The 12,112-nt window shown below is 41.9% G+C and overlaps 1 protein-coding gene across 13 annotated transcripts in view; it reads right to left on the bottom strand.

The window, feature by feature from the left end:
* foxp2 (forkhead box P2) overlaps positions 1-12,112 on the bottom strand; it is a 104,371-nt gene that overhangs the window by 83,655 nt on the left and 8,604 nt on the right. For 11 of the 13 annotated variants that reach the window (XM_051392135.1, XM_051392138.1, XM_051392134.1 and 8 more), the window contains exons 2-3: positions 11,097-11,163; positions 10,334-10,399 (exon numbers count right to left, since the gene is read on the bottom strand). The gene's annotated coding sequence lies outside the window, so the exon portion shown is untranslated. Of the gene's footprint in view, positions 1-10,333; positions 10,400-11,096; positions 11,164-12,112 lie in introns of those variants that run through there. The other 2 variants (XM_051392146.1, XM_051392147.1) reach the window with 1 other exon arrangement.

The following is a 12,112-nucleotide window of genomic DNA, read 5'->3' as shown; positions in this document are numbered from 1 at the left end:
AAAACCTCAATTACTTTTGTGTGATTATCTATTTACCAGTACACAGATTTCCATTTCTCATCTCCAGCCGAGTTCCCCATGCACGAGCCTCAATTATACATGGCACACCTTTATTTATGATGCGCACAACGCTAAAATACAAGCTGTGGTTATTTTTCACTATGATATATTGCGTCTTTACAGGCTGCTCATGAGGCAGGGCCACCAGACCAACACTTCCTAATGCTGAACCATTTGCTTTGTGAGCACTTAATATGATCTTGATCCCACCACCCTACACACCCCCAATCCATCCATCCAACACCTATTTAAACTCAGTTTAACCCCCCTCCCCTCCCCGTTAGACAGCAGGGAGAGTAATGGACAAAGGGCAACTATTTGTCCCTTTCAACTGGATTTTATGCTTTAATACTTTAATCTAAACTCTAAAACTACCAAAAATTAAAACCCTATAAAATGCATGAATTACTCTGTGTGTGTGTGTGTGTGTGTGTGTGTGTGTGTGTGTGTGTGTGCACACGTATGTGAGTGATGCATGTGTGTGTGTGTGTGTGTGTGTGTGTGTGTGTGTGTGTGTGTGTGTGTGTGTGTGTTGGGGGGGGTTTCTTTCATTGGAAGACTAATTGCTGGTGAAGATCCAACTATATCAAGTGGTGGATGAGAGGAAGATGTGGATTGAAATGAACAGCAGAAACACTCCAGGCCTTATAGTATGTATCGTCTTGTTGATGCAATTATTAAAGCAACGCCTGGCAGCACAGGAGAAATGCAATTTAATTAATTTAAACGGCTGAATAGTAACAGAATTACAGTTTGCTTTTTTTAGTTAAAATTTACATTAAAATATACATTACATTTTCCAAGCAGGTGAGATTTAAGATGCAGAATAAAACACTCACAACTTTTAAAGCATAAGAAAAGAATAAAAATATTCCAAAACACACAAAAAATTAATGAACTACAGTACAGTAACTGTGCCCATGTGTACTTGCTTTTCAACCATTTTATCTGAAGCGTAATGATTTTCTAAAAATTGTATAGCGCATGATTTTATTGTTTGTCAGTGTTCCTGCCTGTTTCTCGGTGCCCGGGGACAGGAAGAGAAAGGAAGACACACATATCTGTGGCACAGCCAGGCTTTTCACATTGTGCCCAGCATACATAAAACATGCCCTGTTGCTTCAGCTGGAGCAAAAAGGAAAACAGTGCCATCAAGTGAAAATTCTGAGGATTCCTCAAACACCTCAGCAGATAGATCTATCACCTTATCAAACTAAAGGCAGTAGAAGGAGAGTCCTCTTTGGTAAACTTTAATTGACAGTATCTATTTATGCAAAATAAGAGATTTTTTTTCTTGTCAAAGAGAAATCTCATCACTGCTATCCACTGCTTATTAAACTTTTTTTTTCAAAGTGTAATTCAAACATATTCTGTATATCTGCACCGTTTTTCCTTCAAATCTCGACTCTGGGTGGAGATATTAGACACAAGAGCACCTCCCACTCAAGTAGTGAGACGATAAGACAAGAAATGAACATGATGCTTTGCTGACTTCATGTTCAGAATCCTGTTTGAGGTACCCCAGGAACAAAGGGAATCATTATTACTATTTGAACTCAGTTGCCAGGACTTGGCTACAACACTGGTATAAGGTTGCTAGAGTAGGTAGAGAGAGAGAAAAAAAAATGCAGTGGGTACAGCATATTGAGTGAGTGAAACTGGTGGTGACGGCTAGAATCGTGAGTGAGAGAGAATAAAAGAGAGAGACAGAGAGAGAGAGAGAGAGAGAGAGAGAGAGAGAGAGAGAGAGAGAGAGAGAGAGAGAGGGTAGAGCTTAGATAATAGTAGATAATGGACAATTAACTCGGGCTGGTAGTGCCGGCTGCAGTGAATAGCAGCTTGTAGTGCAGCAAGTCCCCGATCACCACTCAGCCATATTCACATTGGGAATACAGGCGATATCAAGCTTCAGGCTACTGGGCCTCAGAGGTGTACACGCTGCATTAGCAATCTCCACAATGCCTTCAAACAATGCTTGATACCAACAAAGTGTCCCAAAGTGCAAACGCAAGCACTCTGCCGATGGGAAGTCTGTGGTGCCATAACCTTGCCCATTGTTTGACGTCCTTTCACCATCAAAATCAACCCATGAGCCATTAAAAAAAGTGACTGCCATTCCTGGGTTCAGACGTGGAAATTAGCATAATTAAACCTATATAAAAGCTAATTGCATAAATAAATGAGTGAATGTCACCACTGTGCATCAGACAAACAATGCATGTGTTCATATCAGAGGCCTCAGAAGTGTTTTTAACTGCCCACCCAGCCCCCCTACCCCGTTCAAGCTCCATCTAAATCTATTGATCTGCAAAACACAGGGACCCAGGGGAGGCAATTCACTTAATATCATACATCTAATGATGAGATGAATAACGATTATACCATTTGGTAATTAAACGTCTTACAAACCATTTAACTGACTGTGCGTCAGGAGGGGTCGCTGGAGGTCGTAGCGATTGTTTTTCATTTCTTGCTCGGCACGAAAAGCAGGAGACACGCAGGAGGTAAGGCTGGGGGTGGTGGTGGTGGTAGTAGAAAACAGTGCATGACACAATGGTGAAAACACACTAATGATTGTTAGCAGCTATGGCACTAATCCCTAATGCTGTCAAGGCTTTGAAGGGAAAACAATTTGGAGGGGGCGAAGGAAACGGAGAAAAAAGCCTGACAAACATCTTAGCTTCACGGGATTTGTCTCTCTCTTTTTTTTTTAGATTTGGCAATCTCATTAGCTCGCTTCTGCGTCCTTTCACAATAAGAGATAAGTGAGAAAAAATAAGCCTATATTTATTGGTGAACTGTACATACATGTGAAAAAAAAGAGGGAGGGTTATGTACAGACACCTTCACTCTTTGCAAGAATGTGTCTGATCTACACAAAGGTGTGTTAAACACACGCTCTGAGAGCCAATTTACTGTCAACATCCACAACTCTAATCCCTACTTACAGGCAATAATTACCCAACATTGCCATGTCAGTGTGTTGTTGTATGGACAGGCAGACTCCAAAGGCCTGTTCGGGGCTTATTTCTTGACTGTAATGTATACAGTGAGTCAGGTACGAAAGTTTTGAGAGGTTTTAGGGTTTACGGAACATACACACAAATGTCCAATCACTCTGTCAAACTCTCCCTTCAATCCTATCCTCAGACGCCTAACAATACCTTTCTTCTGTATCTGCTTCTGGCACATTCACGCAGCATTTACTGACAGAGGAATGTGTGTCATGCTCCTGGCTCCTTATTGAATGATAGCTAGTAAACATTGTCATTCCAAAGAGAGACAGGATTAAAGCCTGCTTCGCCCATTGAGGGGAACAGTGCGCGGAAAGAGAACCAGAACAATAGCCAAATGGAGGACGGTATCACAAGGGTCCAATGTCTGCCGTGATGAATATGTGGGAGATTATAACCCATTCCATCATTTCCATAATGTAAAACTCTCTTTCTTCTTCACCCGCCGACTATTCACTAAATAAATGAGAAAACTATCACCCGCGCAGAAATATTTGACAAAAGGCAGAGGGGAGGGAGACTGAGTTTTGAATGACCCCCGTGCCTTTGACAATACAGGCGCTGTCCGGACACATTCGGAAGCAGCAGAGTGAGTAAGACCCGGTAGGGTATTTATCACTGGGCACAATGCAAATGTATTACCATGTCACCTATACCACTTTACGGCACAGAATGGAACCACGGTGAATACAAGGGAGTTTTATATAATGCCAGGTGGAAATATGAATGTAATGTTCTTTGGATGTGTGGGTTTGCTGCCTCGCGAGCTCTCTAAACTGAGGGATCATTCAGTGGACGCTGGTTTAAAACCCTGTAGCCACAAAGAGTCAGCCCTTGCATTTAACCAATATGCTAAGTAGCCTGGCTAATAAGTCTTTCCAAAAAAAAAAAAGAGCATTTGAATTGGACTGACAACGGTTTGAAAGAACTTCTGAAAAGAAAAGTAGAATTACAGAGTTCAGTGTAAAGAGAACGTGAATAAAAGAAGTTGAAATGACCAAGACTACCTTTGGCTGTGGGTGAGTTAATAACTTTTCTTAAAAGACTTTTTGAACATCTTTGAAAGCTATCTGGTTAAATATGGCTTCCAGGTATTCTCACCAAGCAAAAAATAACTGTATAAAGTTATACTATATACCCACTGTATACCATGGACTGACAATATAAGCAGCCACTTGACTGCCGGCCCTTGAATCCAACTGTTACCGCAAGCTCCTCAAAAAACATTAAACTTGTGAAATTCCTGAGCCATAGAAAATATCTCCCCACTCCGCTCGCAAATCAACATCACTGACACCTTTGCAGCCATTCACTTGATGTATGTGTGTCTGTGTGTGTGTGTGTGTGTGTGTGTGTGTGTGTGTGTGTGTGTGTGTGTGAAAGAGAGAAAGCCTCTGTTACATGTGTGTGTGTATGTGTGCCATCTGCCCGATCACAGCAGTCTATTCCAGATATTTCTCCCATGGTAACCTAGTTTATTTACTTTATCTACAATATAATGCTTCAGTGAACATTAGCAACTTTGAGACACAAGTTTCAATCAGTCGTCTGGCGGCGGTGTGTGCATGCTCGCGCGTGTGCTCAGCCAGGTGCAGAGAAGAGATGAACACCGCCGCCACAGAGAGAGCGTGACTTTAAACCCAAGGACCGACAAAGAGGTCCCAAAATAATACCAAATAAAAACGGACAGTGGGAGAAGAGGAAGAAGGGAAACAAAAGGATAGCAGAAAAAGAGAAGCAGGGAAGAAAGCCAGAAAAAAATAAACTGTAAGGGACAGCGGGGAGAAGGACTGGGAGCAAAGGTAGTGGTGGATTTAAAAAATAAAAGAGAGAAGCTAAATAAAAAGCGATATTGTGCTGAGAGACAGGAGGAAAGAGTGAGAAGGACAGACAAAGGGAATGATAGAAATAGACAAAAGCAAAGTGAAAGAGAAAGCATGGGAGAGAGAAAGAGAATAAGAAAAGGGAGGGAGACAAGGTGTTCTCCCTGGGTAGTGTGGAGCAGGTCTTGTCCAATAAACACAGGTGAGCAGCTCGACAGGCCAGGACCACCGAGCTGACTGACAGCTGAGAGCTCTTACTGACCGCCGGCTTTATGTTACATGACATGAGGAGTGCAACTCAACTGACAAAGAGAAACTGCCTGCACCTCTCAGAGTGCGGGAAGGAGGGGGAGGGGGGTTAGCGGAAGCACGCACACACACAAACACACACACACACACACACACACAGAACCTTACGAACTTGTGCACACCGTTTGCGAGCAGCATCCACGCACAAAGTTGCAAACACAAAAAATACCCACTCTCCTACACACACACACACACACACACACACACACACACACAGACAGACAGACAGACAGACAGACAGACAGACAGGAGGAGAGCCATGCCATTTCCCTTCACAGGTGAGCAGAAGAAGGAAACACCCCGGTGCTTCGGTTACTTAGTGGGAGAAAGTGAGGAGTTGTAGGGTGGGGGGTAGAATGTATGCTGTATGCCGACTGAATCTTTTCCACATGACGGGCCTCGGGCTGTTTTTGTCAACTGCACTCTTGAGCAGCAAGGAGTCAGGTAGTGTGACCACATGATTGCCCAAGAGGCACTATGGTGAGAGAGGCAGAAATGGGGAGAGAGAGAGGGAGTGAAAGGGAAGACAGCAGCAGAGAGTGGGAGAAGGATCGGGGGGCCGGGGACAGGACCGATGCAGCACGCATGATGAGGTGTAATCACAAACCCCATTCAGAGTGCAGTGGAGTTTGTCAACATACACACATTCACATTCCACTGTCTGTCAGTTCTATGACCCAAATCGAGCATGCTGTGTGAGTGTGTGTTTTTTTACACACACACACACACACACACACACACACACACACACACACACACACACACACACACACACACACACACACACACACGGATGCTTTCTGCCCATTTCGCCTCCAACCAGGTAGCAACGGTTGCACTGTCTGGGCTTGTGGTTTGTGGTGGGGAAGTCAAATTCCAAGCGCTTGTAGGATTTCACTGCTGCCTGTATCCCTTTTCAACCCGCGATCAAGTGATCATTATGAACAAAGGACTTGGCTAGTTGCCTCTGGAGTAAAAGCTTTTTCAGTGGCTGTGACCGTGTGGTTTGATTTGAAACTTTTAAGAGAGAGAGAGAGAGAGAGAGAGAGAGAGAGAGAGAGAGAGAGAGAGAGAGAGAGAGAGAGAGAAAGTGCACTACAGTGGAGGAAAGCACTCATCTCATGAAGGAATCTTAAGAATGTTACATTAAAGACCATACAAATGTGTCAATTTCATAAAAAAATAAACTGAATGAAAAGGTGTTTGGACACATTTAATTAAAACATATTATGCAATGAAATGTATTCTGAATGAATTTGATGCTGTTGTCATTCCATGTAAATACGCATGAAACAAAATCTCATATACATAACATGGAACAGAACAAATAATCTCATTTACATTTAAAAAAACCTTTGGATATGATTAGTTAAACAATGAAAGTCTTATTTCACCACAGGAAGCCAAAATCCCATTGTCACAATTTCTTCTGAGGTTGATATACTACAATAACGGAAATGTGTTTCCCAGAAACCAATTTCTCTGGATAACATACAGTATGTGACAATATTAACATAATGTTTGCGTTTTGGAGATGTCTCAAATACTAAGAATTCAGCATTTATTTGCATGCAACTCAAGGTAGTCCTATACACTGGAACATAGTAGGCACTCCCTGATATAAACAGGGATCATCAGTGGGTTAAAATAGTGTAGATTTAGTTTATGTCGTAATGACATTATCCCTATAAAACACTGAACTGTGAAGGGCTAACATAAACTGAGGCCTATTTGTTCAGGCTGAAAAATGAGGCTGCATGACAGTTTGGTGATAACACACGAGTTCAATCTGTCAAGACAATCAGCATTTAGACCTCGAGAGAAGAATGCGCGACTTGTGTGCGACCGATTCATTGGACACGATCACCTGCGAGTGAAGCCACTCATAATTCTTCCCACCTGAAATAAGGAGTTCAAACTAATGTCAGGCTGCTCTGATGTCATGCCTGCCTCGGGTTGGGTTTCACAATAATCTCAGGCTCTTGGAGAGATGCCATAGAGTCCAGCTTCCGCACCCAAGATTTTCTCCAATTAAATTGCAGGGGAAAGAATAACACGTGAAACACTAGATCCCTGCTCGTTTATAGAAATTAAGGTGGTGCATGCAGTATTTGCAATCAGTCATTTCTACAGTATCAGTCATCTCTATGAGGTGTACATATACATTGGAGGGGCCCCAAAGTGTGTTGAGGCCACTTTTGCTGAGAAATGTACCATTTTCCCCTATTATTAAGTCCCAAATAATAGATTCTTCTGCAAAATACTATGAAGATTTGACATTTTAAACAACAACAACTGGACAAAAGATAAGAGTGTGGGAAAGAGAAAGAAAAAGTGTATAGCATAGGTAGCCACAAGGATCAATAGACTCATTGAGCCTCTTTATCTTCTCCTTAAGGAATGATGGCAATACTCATTCTGAGCCCCCTCACCTCCCCGCTTTCTAACTCCATTCTCATGGCAACTGTGCACTCTGGACAAACACTCTCCATGCCATATCTTTTCTTCACTCCTCACCGTCTCCCCTGTATCTCCACGTCCTCTCTAGTTTTTCTATTCCGTCCCTCAGTCATTTATCTTTCACATCAGACCTGTGCAAGCTAAATACCCGACACTTCTGAAATGTTCATATGGAGTAGATCTGGACTGCATTCAGCCTTGTTATATTTTCAAGGTGTGATGGGTTTCATATGGAGCGTTCTCACCAGCAAAGGACTAAAGAAAAAAAGCTGGGAATATATATGTCAGGTGGGAAAAATATTTCCTCTGCGGATATAATGTGAGTACAATTCCGGAGTCTATTTAAAAACAGGACAGCTCCTAATCCGGGGGATCAGCAAAGGGCAGGGCGTCATTGGTCCATCCACTCCAATTTGCTCACAGCACGACACTATCAGACCCCAAACCAAACCTCATTAAATCAAAATATGGAAACTTGGGGAACTTCCAAAACTTCTAACTTCGCTGCCTCCTCCTTGCCTAAGTGTGAAGACAAAACAGTGGACCATAGAGAGAAGGGTGCATGAGGAACGGCAGCAGATTCTCGGGACTGAGAGCAAAAAGAAGGAAGAGAGGGAAAGTAAACCTTTGATGAGTAAGACTTTTTTTGTTAAGCGAGGGGGCTTAACTTTAAAATATTCTGGGTGGCAGTGAATGGGGGATTGACCAATGGCCCTGATCTCAGCCACACACTGGGGCACTGGGGTTAATGGTGGATAAAGATTAGAAAGAAGGGGTTGCTTTGCCTGATCTCCATCCACCCCCACACTCTACCCCGCAGTTTTCACCTTCTCCACCAATCCCAAATCAGCTAGACAATGGAGGCTGCCAATGGGGAATGATCCAAGTCCCTTTGATTTCTGCTTCTACCCCCTCGACTGCTCTGAGTGCCCAGGGTAAAGACCCGTGGAGGTTCCCCCTGTTTGCCCACTCACAGGGACGACAGTTAGCAGGCTCAGAGAAACCATTTGAGGATTGGAAATGGAATGACAAGAGGTCTCTGATCTATGACAAGAAATCAATTTCAAACTGGAAATGTGAGCAGAGGGCTGTTCAGTCCGAACTGCAGCTTCTTTAAAGCAGCCAAAGATATATTTAATTGCTGTAGATTTTTATATATGTCTACACAGGAAGTACAGCTTGCAGTGTTGGGGCAATTACACTTTTTTTTTGCAATGATTAGAAGGACTTTTTTAGGCCAGCAGATACGCAGTAAGAGTTCATCTTTGAAGATTTAACTGAATACTAGACAAATTAAGAAGTAATATTTAAATCTCTTTTAGGTGGGAAAGGAAATATGGACACTGCTTCACTCTGGAAAGATAGGACTCTTGGGGAGGTGGACCTTGTTCTGCAGCCAAGCCAGCATCTTTGCTCCAGCCTATATGCTTTAATCATATCTATACCGCAAAAGGCCCTACTTCATGATAGTGTGCTAAGATAAATAGATTTTCTCTCCCACACTGCGAGCAGAATATCTAAATCAACCTATGGCCTGGATTCAAATAAAACGGATGGCACTTTGTGGCTTCAAACCAAAAATCACCTACCTATATTAAGTCACTATACATTTCATTGCTCTTTTGAAATTTAGACAGACAGATTTAAATAATCGTTATGATTGAGTATTGTGTACTTGGAACATATCTATAGCAAATGATTCCATTTAAACATTTACACTCACACTCTCTCTCTCTCACACACACACACACACACACACACACACACACACACACACACACACACACACACACACACACACACACACCACTCTGTGGACCCAAAACTTGATCCTTCACTTTCATGTTTCTGTATATACTTCCAAAACAATAAAAGTTTTACTGTTCCTTCTCACCATCACTACCTAAAAGTATTTGGAAACGTGTGTGTACGTGTGTGTGTGCGTATGTGTGTGTGTGTTGTGTGTGTGTGTGTGTGTGTGTGCGCACACTCATGTGGCATGGATGCATGAGTATATTTGAAAGATCTAATCAATAGAATGGCCACAATAGACATGATGGAGATATAATTGGAGATTCCTCACACTCATTTGTGGTCTGACCTGGTGACAAACACCATCATATATCATTAGCTTGGAAAAGAGAGCTATCTTTGATTATGTCCACATTTTGTAGCACTACAAAGATGCTATCAAATAGTTGAATTTATTATATATTAACTGATTAACAGATAATATGTGTTATTACCAAGACATTTTGCTTCTGAGTATAAATGTTGCTGTATCTGAATTCAGTTACTACTGGAAAGTTACATGAATCTCCACACCCCAACAACTTTTTAAATGATTGCATTTTAATTGTAAAATTGTAAATTTTGCAAGAAGTTAGGTCCTCAACACCGTTTGTAATACTTGTGAAACTGTTTTTAAAGTGCTACTTAAAAAATACTTTCCACTGGGGAATAAAACTAAAATATGTACTAATAGGTATACTTTTCTCATACCTGGCTCTGCTGTTTTGTCATTTCAGCACCCAGGATTGTGTTACTCTAAAGCCAGACCCCACCAGCAGTTATGACTGATGTGGCTCATTACAGTGGACACATTAATCTGGGGGAAAAAAACATAACACCAGGCATGCAAGGACAATGAGAACTGCTTTCACTTACCACTTTGGACTTTACAGTGTGTGTCGTCTGCTTTCTTCTATGGGCGCAGAGTGCGCATATTTCATCCTAAAAAGAGAAATGGGGAAAATAGATGTTTGGACTGAAAATACGAGAAGTACATTGAACAAAGCTTCATTTCTGCTTTCTCTAGTTTATGTATAGTATAGAGTATTACAAACAAGGTACAGTAACATCAGGTTAGAGCCAATGTAACCCTGTTCGCTTTATTCTGTTATGTCCGGCTACAAATCTCAATCAAGACATCAACAAAATAAATAAAAAAGCCTGATATCCAAGCTTGCCCACATTTGTCCACCATAATGCATATCATAACTTCTAAGTTAGAGTAGATTGAAAATCTTTGGGGTGTGAAAACCAAACAGGCACAACTGAAAGGTTGACCAGTGGAGGGGGAATTCTATCAAGGTGGGCAAGATGAAGATTTGTTACATTTGAGGGGGGAATGAGGCCCCCTTGACCTCCACTAGCCACTACAATCACCCAAACTCAGTGAGGCCAACACCACAACCAAAGACACGGTTGGTGTCTTGACAAAAAACAAAATGAGTTCATCATTTTTATTCAAACAATAAAAAGATTGAGTTTTGCTTGGAAAGATGAATGATCTTGAGAATACACTGTAGGTTACTGTTAATTTGAACACTGATCCTTGAAAAGACACTGTTAATGCTACTCTAATCTTTCTCAAGGTTAAGGATTCTTCTGACAGATGGACATGAAGGGCCCATGTTCAAATACTTACCCTTAGGGAGAGAACTTGCTATTGTTGTCCGTCACAGGAGTGGAAGGAATCCAGCGATTTCAGCTATCTGAGATAAGACAAAACAAGTATAACATTAGTCCAAATGTATTCATGAAGTGCTGATCTCTTTTTATGTTTCTCGGCACATTCAGTGCTGGTGGGAACATGTGTGGACTAGATTGTGTCTTACATAACTATTGTCTGTGTATGGCTTGTAGGTGAAAGCAATAAACTTTGGAACAACAAAGTGCACCTGGATTTTGCTGTGAAGCATGAGAGCATATATGTGTGTGTGTGTGAGTGCATGCACAAACAGGCCGTACAGTACAGTACAAGCTACAGTTCCCCCACCACACACACACACACACACGCGCTGCGCACTCTCTCTCAAGTTAAAAGGTGCAGTGCCTGGAAGGCTCAAGCTCTCAACGCCAAGTAAATCACACTGTTAACCTGACACGATTGATTTCTCATGTAGGTCCATTCAGCTGTCTGCATCTAAGTACACATGTTATGGCATCCGTATAATTTATAGACCATTAGTATTGATGATTTTTTTTGTGTTAATTACACAACTACAGCTGGAGTGTACAATACCACAACTGCAGCTTCAGATTTCTCTGGACATTTTTACTGCACATACATCACATAGAGCAATAAGGGAAAAAAATTAATTCCCCTCATTGAAGAGCATTGTGGAGGCAAATTTCTGCTGCTGGGGGCATGAGGGGCACAAAATGGTCTGGATGTTCCTCTCTAAGATTTTTTTTTTCTCCCTTTTATTCTCCCAGAATTCCAATGACCCCTACAGGCAACCAACGACTGCTGAATCCTAAGGAATGTGCTCTCTGAACTGTACAAAAAAGCCCTCAGCTCAAAGAGCACAGCTGAAAACAAAACATGCCAACTGCTATAATTTTTCACTGTTTTGAGTTTGTGGAAAACGTTGCACAGATTGCCGTGCAACATTTACTCAAAATGGGGTGAGAGGGTTTCAGGTGGGGGTGGGCACCAAA

The sequence above is a fragment of the Dicentrarchus labrax genome, unplaced genomic scaffold (genome assembly GCF_905237075.1).
Source record: "Dicentrarchus labrax unplaced genomic scaffold, dlabrax2021, whole genome shotgun sequence".
Taxonomy (NCBI): Eukaryota; Metazoa; Chordata; class Actinopteri; family Moronidae; genus Dicentrarchus; species Dicentrarchus labrax.
The sequence above is the reverse complement of the archived record's forward strand: the minus strand, read 5'-3'. Positions and strand labels throughout refer to the sequence as shown.